Source organism: Nomascus leucogenys, chromosome 6 (assembly GCF_006542625.1).
Source record: "Nomascus leucogenys isolate Asia chromosome 6, Asia_NLE_v1, whole genome shotgun sequence".
Lineage (NCBI taxonomy): Eukaryota > Metazoa > Chordata > Mammalia > Primates > Hylobatidae > Nomascus > Nomascus leucogenys.
The window spans coordinates 56,154,359-56,168,034 of NC_044386.1; the positions used below are offsets into that span (position 1 = coordinate 56,154,359).

Genomic DNA, 13,676 nt, shown 5'->3' on the forward strand with positions numbered 1-13,676 from the left:
TGCCAAAAATAGCTATTCATATATATCTGAATAACTTATGACGGTGGTTTATATTTAAATAAAGTACTTCAATACATTTTTTTATTCTCTAAGAGTCACGAAATCTGCCTTGTGGCTTTCTGAGCCACAGGGCAGCAAGCTAAAGGTAATAGAAGATGACACTGGCAATATGTGCAAGGACAGAGGTTGCAGAAGCCTCTGTTAAAGAGTCAGAAATCCCTCCTTCTTTTTGGGCATGTGGTTGTGAGCTGTTGAAGCAGAAATGAGATGCTTAATAGTTAGAGCCAATTTCACCTTCTTGAGCATAGAGCCAAGGCTGGGGCCAGGTTTATAAACACAACACAAAAGCAGGACCTCTTGCCTATGTTGTGGTGCTATGCTGTGAAGAATTTTTCCGTGGTCAATTGTTGGTTGTCTCCTGTAACCACATTGTTTAGGGTGACATTATTTATATAACCTTCATTACATGAAGTAAAGATTAACAGAACTAAAAAATGTTTAGAGATTCATCCAACCCAACCCCTTTAATTTACAGATGGGGAAACTGAGGCCCAGAGAAGGATGTGATTTGATGTGCCTGTAGTGGGTTGAATAATGGCCCCCTAAAAGAGATGTCCAAGTTCTAATCCCTGGAACCTTAAACATCATCTTATTTGGAAAAAAGGTCTTAGTAGATATAATTAAGCTAAGGGTTTCATGATAAGATTATCCTAGATTTAGGGCAAACTACATCCAATGGCAGGTGTCCTTGTAAGAGAAAGGCAGAGGGATATTGAACACACAGAGACACAGAAGAGAAAAAGTGATGTGAAGATGGAAGTAGAGATGGAATTAGGTAAGCCGCAAGGCAAGGAATGCCTAGAGCCGCCAGAAGCTGAAAGAGGCAAAAAGGAGGGAACCTTTGGAGGGAGTGTGACTCTACCAACATCTTGATATCAGACTTCTAGCTTCCAGAACGATGAGAGAACAAATTTCTTTTGTTTTAAGCTACATGTTTATGGTAATTTGTTACAGCCACCCTAGGAAACTAACACAATGCACAAAAGATAGAACCAGGCTAGAACCCAAACCTCTGGACTCCCTCAGTCTTGTGTTTCCCTGCCTCCATTTCACATGCTCTGTGTTCTGATCTTGTCAAAGATTTAAAAAGCATTCACACTCCTTGCTGTTAAGAACGCAACTTCCGAAATGAAGGCAATGAAGAACATTGCAGATGCTGCTGTTTCCATGAGTTGATGTTTAGCCCATCCAACAACTAAGCTTTCTGAGCTTGGAAGTAATAGATTTGACTGTGGTATTAAGCTTTGGGGAATCATGCTGAGATCTGGAAGAGGGAAACTGATAAAAAATAGCCAGAAAGGTTAGCCAATTGACTCTAACAAAATACACAGAAAGCAGATAATAATGTCTACCTCACAAAGTGTTTATGCAATAAACAAGTATTTATTGAGCACACACTATAGATGCCAGACATTCATCCAGGCTCCTTGATCTCAGTGGGAATAATGGGATCTCATTTATATGCATTTAGCCTCTGCCACTGGCAGCATATAAATGCCAGACAGTATGGTTATGGTTATGGAAATGGGACACAAGGCCTGTGTGGTAATCAATGGTTTCAGCTGCAGGCATCCTTGTCATTGGCTAATTGCTCATGGTCTCCCCAGAATTGAAACAATGAGCGCCTACGAAGTCCTAATTGAAAAAAAGTCTAGGTCTGGTGAGCAGAAATCTTACTTGAGGCACCACAACAGAGAGTACACTGTGTAACTTTTGTTTCTTTCTCCAGATCCCTTCTCCCTTGTTCTCCATCTTGCTCTGACCTGTGTGGACTGTGTCACTAGGCTGCCCTGCCCTCTCGCTTCTGCTTGGGTTTAGCCAATGGGAAGCACTGGCAGGAGGTTGAATGCCTTTCAGCCTATTTCCCCAGCTACCCCAGGGCTTGCTCAATGGACTCATAAATAACATGCCCATGTAGCAGGGTTAGGAGTTATGCACAGGCTCTGCCATAAGGATTTCTCACCAAGGCTAATCTGGCTACTCCCACTGGTGATTGCTGAATCTACCAATAGCAAAGGTCAACGATGAGTCCCTAGTATGGCACCCTTTCTCAGCAGCACCAGACAGTCACCTGATGGCAGGTTGATTACACGGCCCCCTAATGGAGGAAGGAGGCAGCAATTCCTCAGTGGACTTGACTCATTCTGGATATGATGCCTCTTACTACTTTAATGTCCTACATCAAAAAGTAAAGGAAGACTATAGCAACACAGTTCAATCAGAACTATTAATAGTTCCCAAACTTAAGAGTGAAGGTGTAAGTCATGCTGTAAGATAAAGAACAATGAGTAGTTGAAGGGCTGACTGAGGGAATAGGGAATGTGAAATGGATAGGGGAAGAAGGAAATTATTAACACCAACTACCGCCTCATCACCAATTAAGAAATGAGATTTTGGCCAGGCATAGTGGCTCATGCCTGTAATCCCAGCACTTTGGGAGCCCAAAGCAGGCAGATCACGAGGTCAGGAGTTCGAGACCACCCTGGCCAACATGGCAAAACCCTGTCTCTACTAAAAATACAAAAATCAGCCATGCATGGTGGCAGGCACCTGTAATCCCAGCTACTCAGGAGGCTGAGGCAGGAGAATTGCTTGAACCCGGGAGGCAGAGGTTGCAGTGAGCTGAGCTGAGATTGTGCCATTGCACTCTAGTCTGGGTGACAAGAGCAGGAGTCCATCTCAAAAAAAAAAAAAAATTTAGTAGCTAAACATATCTTTCCCTTGGTTTGTTTTATATATGTACAACTAATATATAGACTTTCTTCTCCTTCTCTGTCCTCTACTCTTTCATTTAGGGTGAGTTGATGGTAGCTAACCTCATAATTTAGTTTTTCGGTTACAGGATACCAAAGGAAGATTGTGACTGAAAAGGAAAAAGAAGGACCATCATAAACAGAAGACAAATGACTGGTAGGACTTTGGGTCTCCCCTTCCAAGGAAGATAGTGAGGGCATCTTCATTTGCATGAGAGATAGTCACAGAACTGAGGTGAAAGCATTATGCTGTCATTCTCATTGTTTGAAAATAAATGTGGGTAAAAGGCTATGTATGGATGCTGAGCACCTGAAGCAGTGAACTGCACCAGACTATCCACTAGCAATGCAGGATCTCTCTTCTGTGATCCCCCAAGAGTTAGATACTAAGAGCATTTCTTAGTATCTTTTGCTAACCATTTTCCATGCTAGATGCCATAAATGAGAGGTACCTATGGGATTTGGAGAATGGAAGAGAGACAGAGTATTATTATTTTCCCCCCTATAGCAGTGGACAGATATATACACTTCAGCAGATACAAACGAAACTAGGGGCACAGCTATAAATAAGACAGAGGTTTAAAAGTTAATAAGATAATTATATCAACAGCATTTAAAAACTTGAAGAAAAAGACCAATTTCTAGGAAAATATCTTACTACATCTGGCTCAAAAAGGAATTGAAAGTCCCCCAAATCCTATTACTGTTAATTAAATTGAAGAAGTCATGAAAAATCTGTCAATAGACTTATGTTTTCACCTGTGAAAAATTAACTTATAATAATTCTCTTTCTGGAAAATTAGAAAACTGGATAAAATATATAAAACAATGGCTTTCAGACATTGGACAACAGGCAACATATAACCATGATCTCTGAGAGAAAGAGAACAAATGAGGTGAGCCCTGGGATTGGCCAGTTTACAAAGACAGAGAACACCAGAAATCTGCAGAGGAATCTTTTTGAATCTTTGGCTGAGAAGTAACTTATGTATGCATCCAGTGAAACACCATGAAGCCAGGTAAAGGACTACCAGAATGTAGTAAACTAAACAATTTCTGGAGCTCACACAGAGCTGTGAGTAGTTTGTGTTACTACTAGCCAGAAGGATCATGCTTTAGTTAGTAAGCCCTGAAAGTTTGAAACTAACCCCAAGTAATTTTTTTTTGAACCAGAGTCTCACTCTGTCGCCCAGGTTGGAGTGCAGTGGCATGTCTTGGCTCACTGCAACCTCTGCCTCCGGGTTCAAGCAAGTCTCCTGCCTCAGTCTCCCCAGTGGCTGAGATTACAGGTGTGCACCACCATGCCACGCTAATTTTTGTATTTTTAGTAGAGACGGGGTTTCACCATGTTGGCCAGGCTAGTCTCGAACTTCTGACCTCGTGATCCACCTGCCTCAGCCTCCCAAAATGCTGGGATTACAGGCGTGAGCCACATGCCCAGCAACACCAAGTAATTTTAACCACATGCCAAATAATGTCAACACTCTAAAGAAATACCACAATATCAACACCCAATGATGTAAAACTCATGGAGTCTGGCATACAAGAAAATAATTACTAAATATGTAAAGAAGTAGAAAAATATAACCCATAATCAAAAGGAAAATCAATCAGTATAAATCTCAAAACTATGGGAAGATGGAATTAGCAGACAAGAACTTTAAGACAGCTAACATAAATATTATAAATATTCTTAAGAAGGTAAAAGGCGGCCAGACACGGTGGCTCATGCCTGTAATCTCAGCACTTTGGGAGATCAAGGCGGGAAGATTGCTTGAGCCCAGGAGTTTGAGACTAGCCTGGGCAACATAATGAGACTCCATTTCTACCAAAAATTTTTAAATTAGCTGGGCACAGTGACATGTGCCTGTAGTCCCAGCTACTTGGGAGATTGAGTGGGGAGGATCACTTGAGCCCAGGAGGTTGAGGCTGCAGTGAGCCCTGAACACACCGTTACTCCCAGCCTGGGTGACGGAGTGAGCCCTTGTGTCAAAAAGAAAAAAAAATGTAAAAGAAAACATAAACATAATAAGGAGAGAAACACAATATAAAAAGATATAAATGGAACTTCTAGAGATTAAAAATATAACATCCAATATAAAAAAAATTAGACTGGGTGGGATTAACCGTGAACTTGAAGATACAGCAATATAAACTATCCAAAATACAGCATAGAGAGAAAAAGGAAAATGAATCAAACCTCAACAACCAGCCAGGCACAGCGGCTCATGCCTATAATCCCAGCACTTTGGGAGGCCAAGGTGGGTGGATCGCTTGAGCCCAGGAATTTGAGACCAGCCTGGACAACACAGTGAGACCTTTTCTTTTATTTCTGAAAAGAAAAAATATTTTAAAACATAAAAAATAAAAAAATAAAAATAAAAACAAATCTTAACAACCTACAAGACAGCCGGGCACGGTGGCTTATGCCTGTAATCCCAGCACTTTGGGAGGCCGAAGCAGGCGGATCACCTGAGGTCAGGAGTTCAAGACCACCCTGGCCAACATGGCAAAACTCCGTCTCTACTAAAAATATAAAAATTAGCTGGGCATGGTGGTGCAAGCCTGTAGTCCCAGCTACTTCTGGAGGCTGAAGCAGGAGAATCGCTTAAGCCTGGGAGGCTGAGGTTGCAGTGAGCCAAGATCACTTCATCTCAAAAAAAAAAATTACTTTAACAAATAGCAGTATACAATTTCCCCCCCACACACAAAGAAAGTCACAGAGGAGATATATGATCTTGCTTTAGCAAGATCTGCTTTGCGTTTAGCTTCCCTGGGCCTGTTTTCTGATCTTTAATATAATGCCTATCTGATAAGTGCTTGTGATAGATGTAAAGCTCTTGGCCCAATGCTGAGTGCTCAGTTGTTGCCCATGAATGGAAGTAATGAATGTAAAATCCCCAACACCAGGCTTGGCAAATAGTAAACACCTCAATATGTAAATTATTGTTATCATTTCATCCCTTGTTTTCTTTCTTTGGTCTATATAGACTTAATTTCATTATAAAGATAAAATAGACCTTGAATGATTAAAAAAATTATAGCCTGGGCAACATAGCAAAACCCCATTTCTACAAAAAAGATATATATATACACACACATATATATATACACATATATATACACACACAAAATTTATATATATATACACAAAATTTATATATATATACACACAAAATTTATATATATACAAAAATTAGCTGGGTGTGGTATCAAGCGCCTGTAGTCCCAGCTACTGGTGGCTTAGGGGGCTGAGGCAGGAGGATCACATTAGCCCAGGAGGTTGAGGCTGCAGTGAGCACCACTGCACTCCAGACTGGGTGACAAAGCCAGAACAAACAAAACTCAGCTAACCTCAAGCAGAATAAACATAATGAAAACACACAGAAAAGCAATCAATCAAATTGCAGGAAATAAGTGATTAAAAAGAAAATGTTCAAAACAGCCAGAGGAAAAAAGATAACTACAGCAGACTTCTCATCAGAAACAATGCAAGCAGAAGACAGCAGAGCAACATCTTTTAAAGTATTGAAAGGAAAACCTATCAACCTGGAATTCTAGTGTGTGTGTGTGTGTGTGTGTGTGTGTGTGTCACAGAGTTTTGCCTTGTCACCCAGGCTAGAGTGCAGTGGTACGATCTCAGCTCACTGCAACCCCCACCTCCCAAGTTTAAGTGATTCTCCTGCCTCAGCCTCTCGAGTAGCTGGAATTACAGCCACGTGTCACCATGCCCAGCTAATTTTTGTATTTTTAGTAGAGACGGGGTTTTGCCATGTTGGCCAGGCAGGTCTCAAACTCCTGACCTCAGGTGATCCACCCACCTCGGCCTCCCAAAGTGCTGGGATTACAGACATGAGCCACCATGCCCAGACTGGAACTCTGTTTACAGGAAAAATATTTTTCAAAAACAAAGGCAAGGCTGGGTGTGGTGGCTCATGCCTGTAATCTCAGCACTTTGAGAGGCCAAGGCAGGCAGATCACTTGAGCCCAGGAGGTCAAGACGATCCTGGGCAACACACTGGGACCCCTTCTCCACAAAAACTACAAAAATTAGCTGGGCGTGGTTGTGCCTATTTGTAGTCCCAGCCATTCAGGAGGCTGAGATGGGAGGATCACTTGAGCCCAGGAGGTTGAGGCTTCAGTGAGCCATGATGGAGCCACTTCACTCCAGCCTGGGTGACACACCGAGACCCTGTCTCAAAAAAAAAAAAAAAAAAAAAAAAAAAGATACAGATAAATTAAAGAAAAAGGACGGAAAAAGACATGCCATAAAAACACTAATCAAAAGAAAGCTGGAATGGCTATAAAAATATCAAACAGGCCAGGCACAGTGGCCCACACTGGTAATCCCAGCACTTCGGGAGGCTGAGGCAGGTGGATTGCTTGAGCTCAGGAGTTCAAGACCAGCCTGGGCAACATAGTGAGACCTCGTCTTTACAAAAAATACAAAAATTAGGATGTGCCTATAGTCCCAGCTACTTGGGAGGCTGAGGTGGGAGGATCGCTTGAGCCCAGGAAGTCAAGGCTATGATAAGCCAAAATCACATCATTGCACTCCAGCCTGGGTGACAGAGCGAGACCTTGTCTTAAAAAAAAGGCCGGGTGCAGTGGCTCACGCCTGTAATCCCAGCACTTTGGGAGGCTGAGACAGGTAGATCACCTGAGGTCAGGAGTTCTAGACCAACCTGGCCAACATGGTGAAACCCCATCTCTACTAAAAATACAAAAATTAGCCAGGTGTGGTGGTGTGCGCCTGTAATCCCAGCTACTCAGGTGGCCGAGGCAGGAGAATCGCTTGAACCTGGGAGGCGGAAGTTGCAGTGAGCTGAGATTGTGCCATTGCACTCCAGCCTGGGGGACAAGAGTGAGACTTCGCTCCCCACCCTGCAAAAAAAGAAAAAAAGACTATCAAACAAAGTAGATTTCAGAGCAAGAAATATTTCCAGGGATAAAAATGATAATTTCTTTTATAGTTTAATGTATTTTAATAGCAAACTTACAGGAACAGCACAGAAGACAGACAACATTAAACACATGTGCTTGCATGTAGGACAACTCAGAAAAGAATAGTGAATGGATAGAATCTACTATATGATAAGAATGGATAGAATCTACTATATGATAAAAATGCTACCAACACTATTTAGTTGCTGTCAGTAAGAAATTTACTTGTTTAAAAAAATCCAAATGCTGGCATTATCCAGAAAAATTTAACAGTTTTATTTATAATTATTATAAAGTTGAACCACTGAAACTCGTTCACTGAAACATTTTAACTTGCATTAATGCTTTACCTCCCTGCATTTATATTAAAAATTCACACACAAACGAAAATGGAAAAACTGCCAATACCTGATTTCTGTCCCCTATTTTTGCACTCGTAATCATATACTTAGGTACCTTTTGACCCCATGGGGGAAAAAAAAATCTAACGTTCAGAACTACCAATAACAGGAGAAGATTTTTTTTTTTTTGAGAATGAAATGTTTCCCATCATAGTGGATTCTTAAGCACCTTCTCCACGTGTGCGGAGTGCTAGCTGGATATCTTTTGGCATAATTGTTACATGCTTGGCATGGATAGCACACAGGTTGGTGTTTTCAAAAAGGCCAACAAGATAGGCCTCACTTGCCTCCTGCAAAGCACCGATAGCTCTGGAGGCACAGATCTGTTTTAAAGTCCTGAGCAGTTTCTCTCACCAGACGCGGGAAGGGGAGTTTGCGAATTCGTTCAGTGGACTTCTGATAACACCTAATTTCACGGAGTGCCACAGTACCAGGCCTATAACGATGAGGTTTCTTCACCCGTCCAGTAGAGGGCGCAGTCTTGCGAGCGACTTTTGTAGCCAGTTGCTTCCTGGTGCTTTACCACCGTCCCGTTTGCGGGCAGTTGGCTTTGTACGAGCCAAGGTATAGAGACTTCCTTACTTACTCCCTTCTCCTTCGACTGGAGCTCGGCGAGGGAGAGGCGGGACAGGCGGCGCTGGCGTTGGAGAGTGACGGCGGCGCAGCGGCGACGGCGGCCGCAAACACAACTCGATAATTTCTTTTTTCTTTTTTGAGACCGTGTCTTGCCCTGTCACCAGGCTGGAGTGCAGTGGCGCGATCGCGGCTCACTGCAACCTCTGCCTCCACCTCCCAGGTTCAAGCGATTCTCCTGCCTCAGCCTCCCAAGTAGCTGGGACTACAGGCGCTCGCCACCACACCCAGGTAATTTTTTTTTTTTTTTTTTTTGTAGTAGAGACGGGGTTTCACCATGTTGGCCAGGATGGTCTCGATCTTCTGACCTCATGATCCGCCCGCCTCGGCCTCCCGAAGTGCTGGGATTACAGGCGTGAGCTACCGCGCCTGGCCGCGATAATTTCTTAATAGTAAAGAGGTCAGGGATGTGCTCAGAGCAGGGGGCCTGAGGAATGGCTCCTCTGTTTACAACACACCCAACAGGAATCTGGGATCATTGTGACGAGAGGTACCAGACTTGTAGGCTTCCTATGAACAAACTCTACATGTGAAGGGAAAGAATAATAATAAAATAATAATAATAACGTCAGTTCATTAGATAATGCGACAGTTTTAAATTGTATACATCTAACATCAGAGCTCCAAAATACATGGAAGCAAAAACTGACAAAGTTGAGGGATAGACAAAACCACCACAATTAGATTTTTCAACGTCTCAATCATCGATAGATCAAGTAGAAAGAAAATCAGTAAGGATTTAGAAAACTTGAATAACACTGTAAAACATCTTGACCTAATTGACATTTATAGACATTTCATCCAACAACAGCAGAATATATATGTTTTTCAAGTCCCCTCAGAACATTTACCAAGATAACCTGTATTCCGAGTCATAAAACAAGTCTGGATAAAAGATTGAGATTATACAATGTTCTCTAATAGCAACAGAATTAATTTAGAAATCAAGAACAGAAAGATATCTGGAAATTATCTAAAAACGCCATTTATAGTAGCATAAAAATATTGAACACTTAGGGATAAGTTTGGAAAAAGATGTCAAATTAAGGAAGATCCAAGTAAATAGAAAGATGTGCCATTTGCATGGATTGCCAGACTCAATATTGTTGCATGTCAATTCCTCCACACATTGGTTTAGTCATGCAATGCCATTCCCATCAAAATCTCAGCAAGTTTTCTCGTAAAAATTGACAAGCTGATTCTAAAATGTATGTGGAGATTTTTTAAAAGGCCAAATAATTTTTTAAATAAAAAATAAAGTTGGAGAGATATTACTACCTAATTTGATTACCAATATAAATCTACAGAAACTAAGACAATGTTGTTTTGGCATAAAAATAAACATTTAGATCAATGGAACAAAAAGAGAGTCCAGAAATAGACTCACACATACATAGTCAATTGTTTTTTTTATTTTTTATTTTTATTTTTTTAAGATGGAGTCTCTGTCACCCAGGCCAGAGTACAGTGGGGTGATCTCGGCTCACTGCAAACTCCACCTCCCCAACTCAAGCGATCCTCCCACCTCAGCCTCCCGAGTAGCTGGGACGCAGGTACCCACCACCATGCCCCACTAATTTTTTTGTATTTTTGGTACAGACAGGGTTTCACCATGTTGCCCAGGCTGGTCTCAAACTCCCGAGCTCAAACGATCCTTTTGTGTCGGCCTCTTTTCACCTCGGCCTCTTTTCGCCTTGGCCTCCCAAAGTGCTGAGATTACAGGTGTGAGCCACCGCACCCAGCCATCAATTGATATTTGACAAAGGTCCCAAGACAATAAAATGGAGAATGAATAATCTTTTCAACAAAGAGTGCTTGAACAATTGATAGCAGTGTATTTTTTAAAAGCTAAAAGAAAAAAACTTACCTCTTAACTTACAGAATATACAAAAATTAACTCAAAATGGATCATAGGAGGGTTGGGCATGGTGGCTCACGCCTGTAATCCCAGCACTTTGGGAGGCCGAGGCGGGTGGATCACCTGAGGTCGAGAGTTCGAGATCAGCCTGACCAACATGGAGAAACCCCTCCTCTACTAAAAATACAAAATTAGCTAGGCGTGGTGGCACATGCCTGTAATCCCAGCTACTTGGGAGGCTGAAGCAGGAGAATCGCTTGAACCTGGGAGGTGGAGATTGCAGTGAGCCGAGATCACGCCATTGCACTCCAGCCTGAGCAACAAGAGCGAAACTCCGTCTCAAGAAAAAAAAAAAAAAAAAGTCATAGGCTTAAATGAAAGTTATCAAACTCAGATATTTGTTGCCAAGAAGCCTCAGCTCGCTCCACAGGGCTGCTTGAGTGTCCTCACATCATGGCATCTGGCTTTAGTGACCCAACAGAGACAGCAAGAAGAAAGGTGCAATGCCTTGTATGACCTCACTTGGAAAGTGACACACTGTCACATCTGCCATATTCTATTTGTTAGAAAGGTCACTAAATCCAAATTTCTCTCTAATGGGGAGAAATTAAGCTCTACATCTTGAAGAAGATACTTGGAAGTGTATCAAGGAATTTGTGGGCCGGGTGCGGTGGCTCACGCTTGTAATCCCAGCACTTTGGGAGGCCGAGGCGGGCGGATCACGAGGTCAGGAGATCGAGACCACAGTGAATCCCCGTCTCTACTAAAAATACAAAAAAAAAATTAGCCAGGCGTGGTGGCGGGCGCCTGTAGTCCCAGCTACTCGGAGGCTGAGGCAGGAGAATGGCGTGAACCCGGGAGGCGGAGCTTGCAGTGAGCCGAGAGTGCGCCACTGCACTCCAGCCTGGGCGACAGCGAGACTCCGTCTCAAAAAAAAAAAAAAAAAAAAAATGGAATTTGTGGATATATTTTTAAACCACCATCTGGCCACAAATCACTTATTTGCAATTCCCTACACAAAATATATTCACCCCTTTCCTAAGGGCCCCAAAAGTCTCTTCTTATTTCAGTATCAGTTCAAAATCCAGAGACACAGCATATAAATCAGGTCCAGGTGCAGACAATGCTTTTCAGGTGTATCTCCTTAAAGACAGCAGCTCTCAATCTGAACACCTGTGAACTGGAGATAAATTATCTTCCCCAACATACACACCCACACACCCACACACCACACAATGGTGGGACGGGCATACGATAAACACTGTAAACAGTCCTGTGCAAAAAGGGGAAAAATAGGACTGGTCCATAATGGTTGTGAGACCCAGCTAGGCAAAGTTTGGAGATTCTTTTATTAGGATTCATTCCTACTCATTCCCATGACTCTTGGCCCCTACCTTGGAGCTCTTGGTTCTGCTAAGTCATCCTTCCGTTTCCATGAGATATAAGTCATGGAATAAAGTGGGGAATGAATAATCTTTTCAACAAAGAGTGCTTGAACAATTGAACAGCAGTGTATTTTTTCAAAGCTAAAAAAACTTATTTCTCAGTCTGATTACAGCAGGTGAAATTTTGGGAATTCAAAAGTCTCTTCATTCATGTACTATCTTTGTCCCTTTCATTCCAAGCTGTTTCTGCCAATATGATTCTTAAATGTTGTGGGTCTTCTGTGAATCTTATTGTGGTTCATTCCGTAAGTCTGAGATCGCAGCCATAAACCTTTTTGCAATAAGCACTTCTCAATATTGGGTTTCTGCTGAGGTGCAATGCTCTTAAGCTTTTGAAAAGCCCCACTGTTTAATAGAGAGTATCTATAAAGCTTACCCTTAAAATCTTTAGAGGGCCTTTTGTCTTACTGAATGATACTCTGAGGCTCTACCTTGGATCATTATGACAAAGAATTTTACTTTGTCTTTAGACCGTGTTTTCCCAGTAGTGCCCTAGATTTGATCTTTGCTCAGAATTCACTTCTTGGCCAGGCATGGTGGCTCATGTCTGTAACCCCAGAGCTTCAGGAAGCCAAGGCAGGGGGATTGCTTCAGCCCAGGAGTTTGAGGTTACAGTGAGCTATGATCATTCCACTACGCTCCAGCCTGGACCTCAGAGCGACACCCTGTCTCTAAAAAGAAACAAAAACAAAACCCCCAAAACCTAATCTATCTCTTACATTTAGCCAGTTAGAGAGGCTGAAAATTTTCAAAACCCTCAAATTCCGGTTCCTTCGTGTCCTTCATGTTTAATAGTTCTTGGCTTATCTCTCTCCTCTTGCATTTTACTATGAACAATAAGAAGAAGCCAGGAGATGCTTTCAACAGGTTGCCTGGAAATCTTTTTGCTAGATCATGTGGTTCATTTGGTACATTTTTACTTTCTACATTACCCCAGGTGACAGTGTTGCTAAACTTTTTGCTGCTGTATAATAATGACCCCTTTTCGGCCGGGTGCAGTGGCTCACGCTTGTAATCCCAGCACTTTGGGAGGCCGAGGCGGGCGGATCACGAGGTCAGGAGATCGAGACCACGGTGAAACCCTGTCTCTACTAAAAATACAAAAAAAATTAGCCGGGTGTGGTGGCGGGCGCCTGTAGTCCCAGCTACTCGGAGAGGCTGAGGCAGGAGAATGGCGTGAACCCGGGAGGTGGAGCTTGCAGTGAGCCGAGATTGCGCCACTGCACTCCAGCCTGGGTGAGAAAGCGAGACTCCATCTCAAAAAAAAAAAAAAAAAAAAAAAAAAATAATGACCCCTTTCCTCCAATTGACAGCAAGATTTTCCTCACTTTCCTCCTTTATGCTCTCACTTACAATCTCCTCAAGGGCCCTGAGGCTTCTTCAAGGTATTCAGACTTTTCACTAACACTTTCCTCCAAGGCTGCCCGATTCCAAAGGCACTTTCACATTTTAGGGTTTTGTTATGGAAGTGCCCCCACTTCTAGGTAACAAAATCTGTATTAGTTACTTATCACAGTGTAACAAATTACCTGAAAACTTAGCAGCTTTAAAAAACAGACATTGATTATCTCACAATTTTTTT

At 42.4% G+C, this 13,676-nt stretch overlaps 1 non-coding gene across 1 annotated transcript; it reads left to right on the plus strand.

Moving 5' to 3' along the window:
* Positions 1–9,195: 9,195 nt before the first annotated feature.
* Positions 9,196–9,322, plus strand: LOC115835761. Its single transcript, XR_004030783.1, has one exon. It is a non-coding gene; the product is annotated as a small nucleolar RNA SNORA11 (small nucleolar RNA).
* The last annotated feature ends 4,354 nt before the right edge of the window (positions 9,323–13,676 follow it).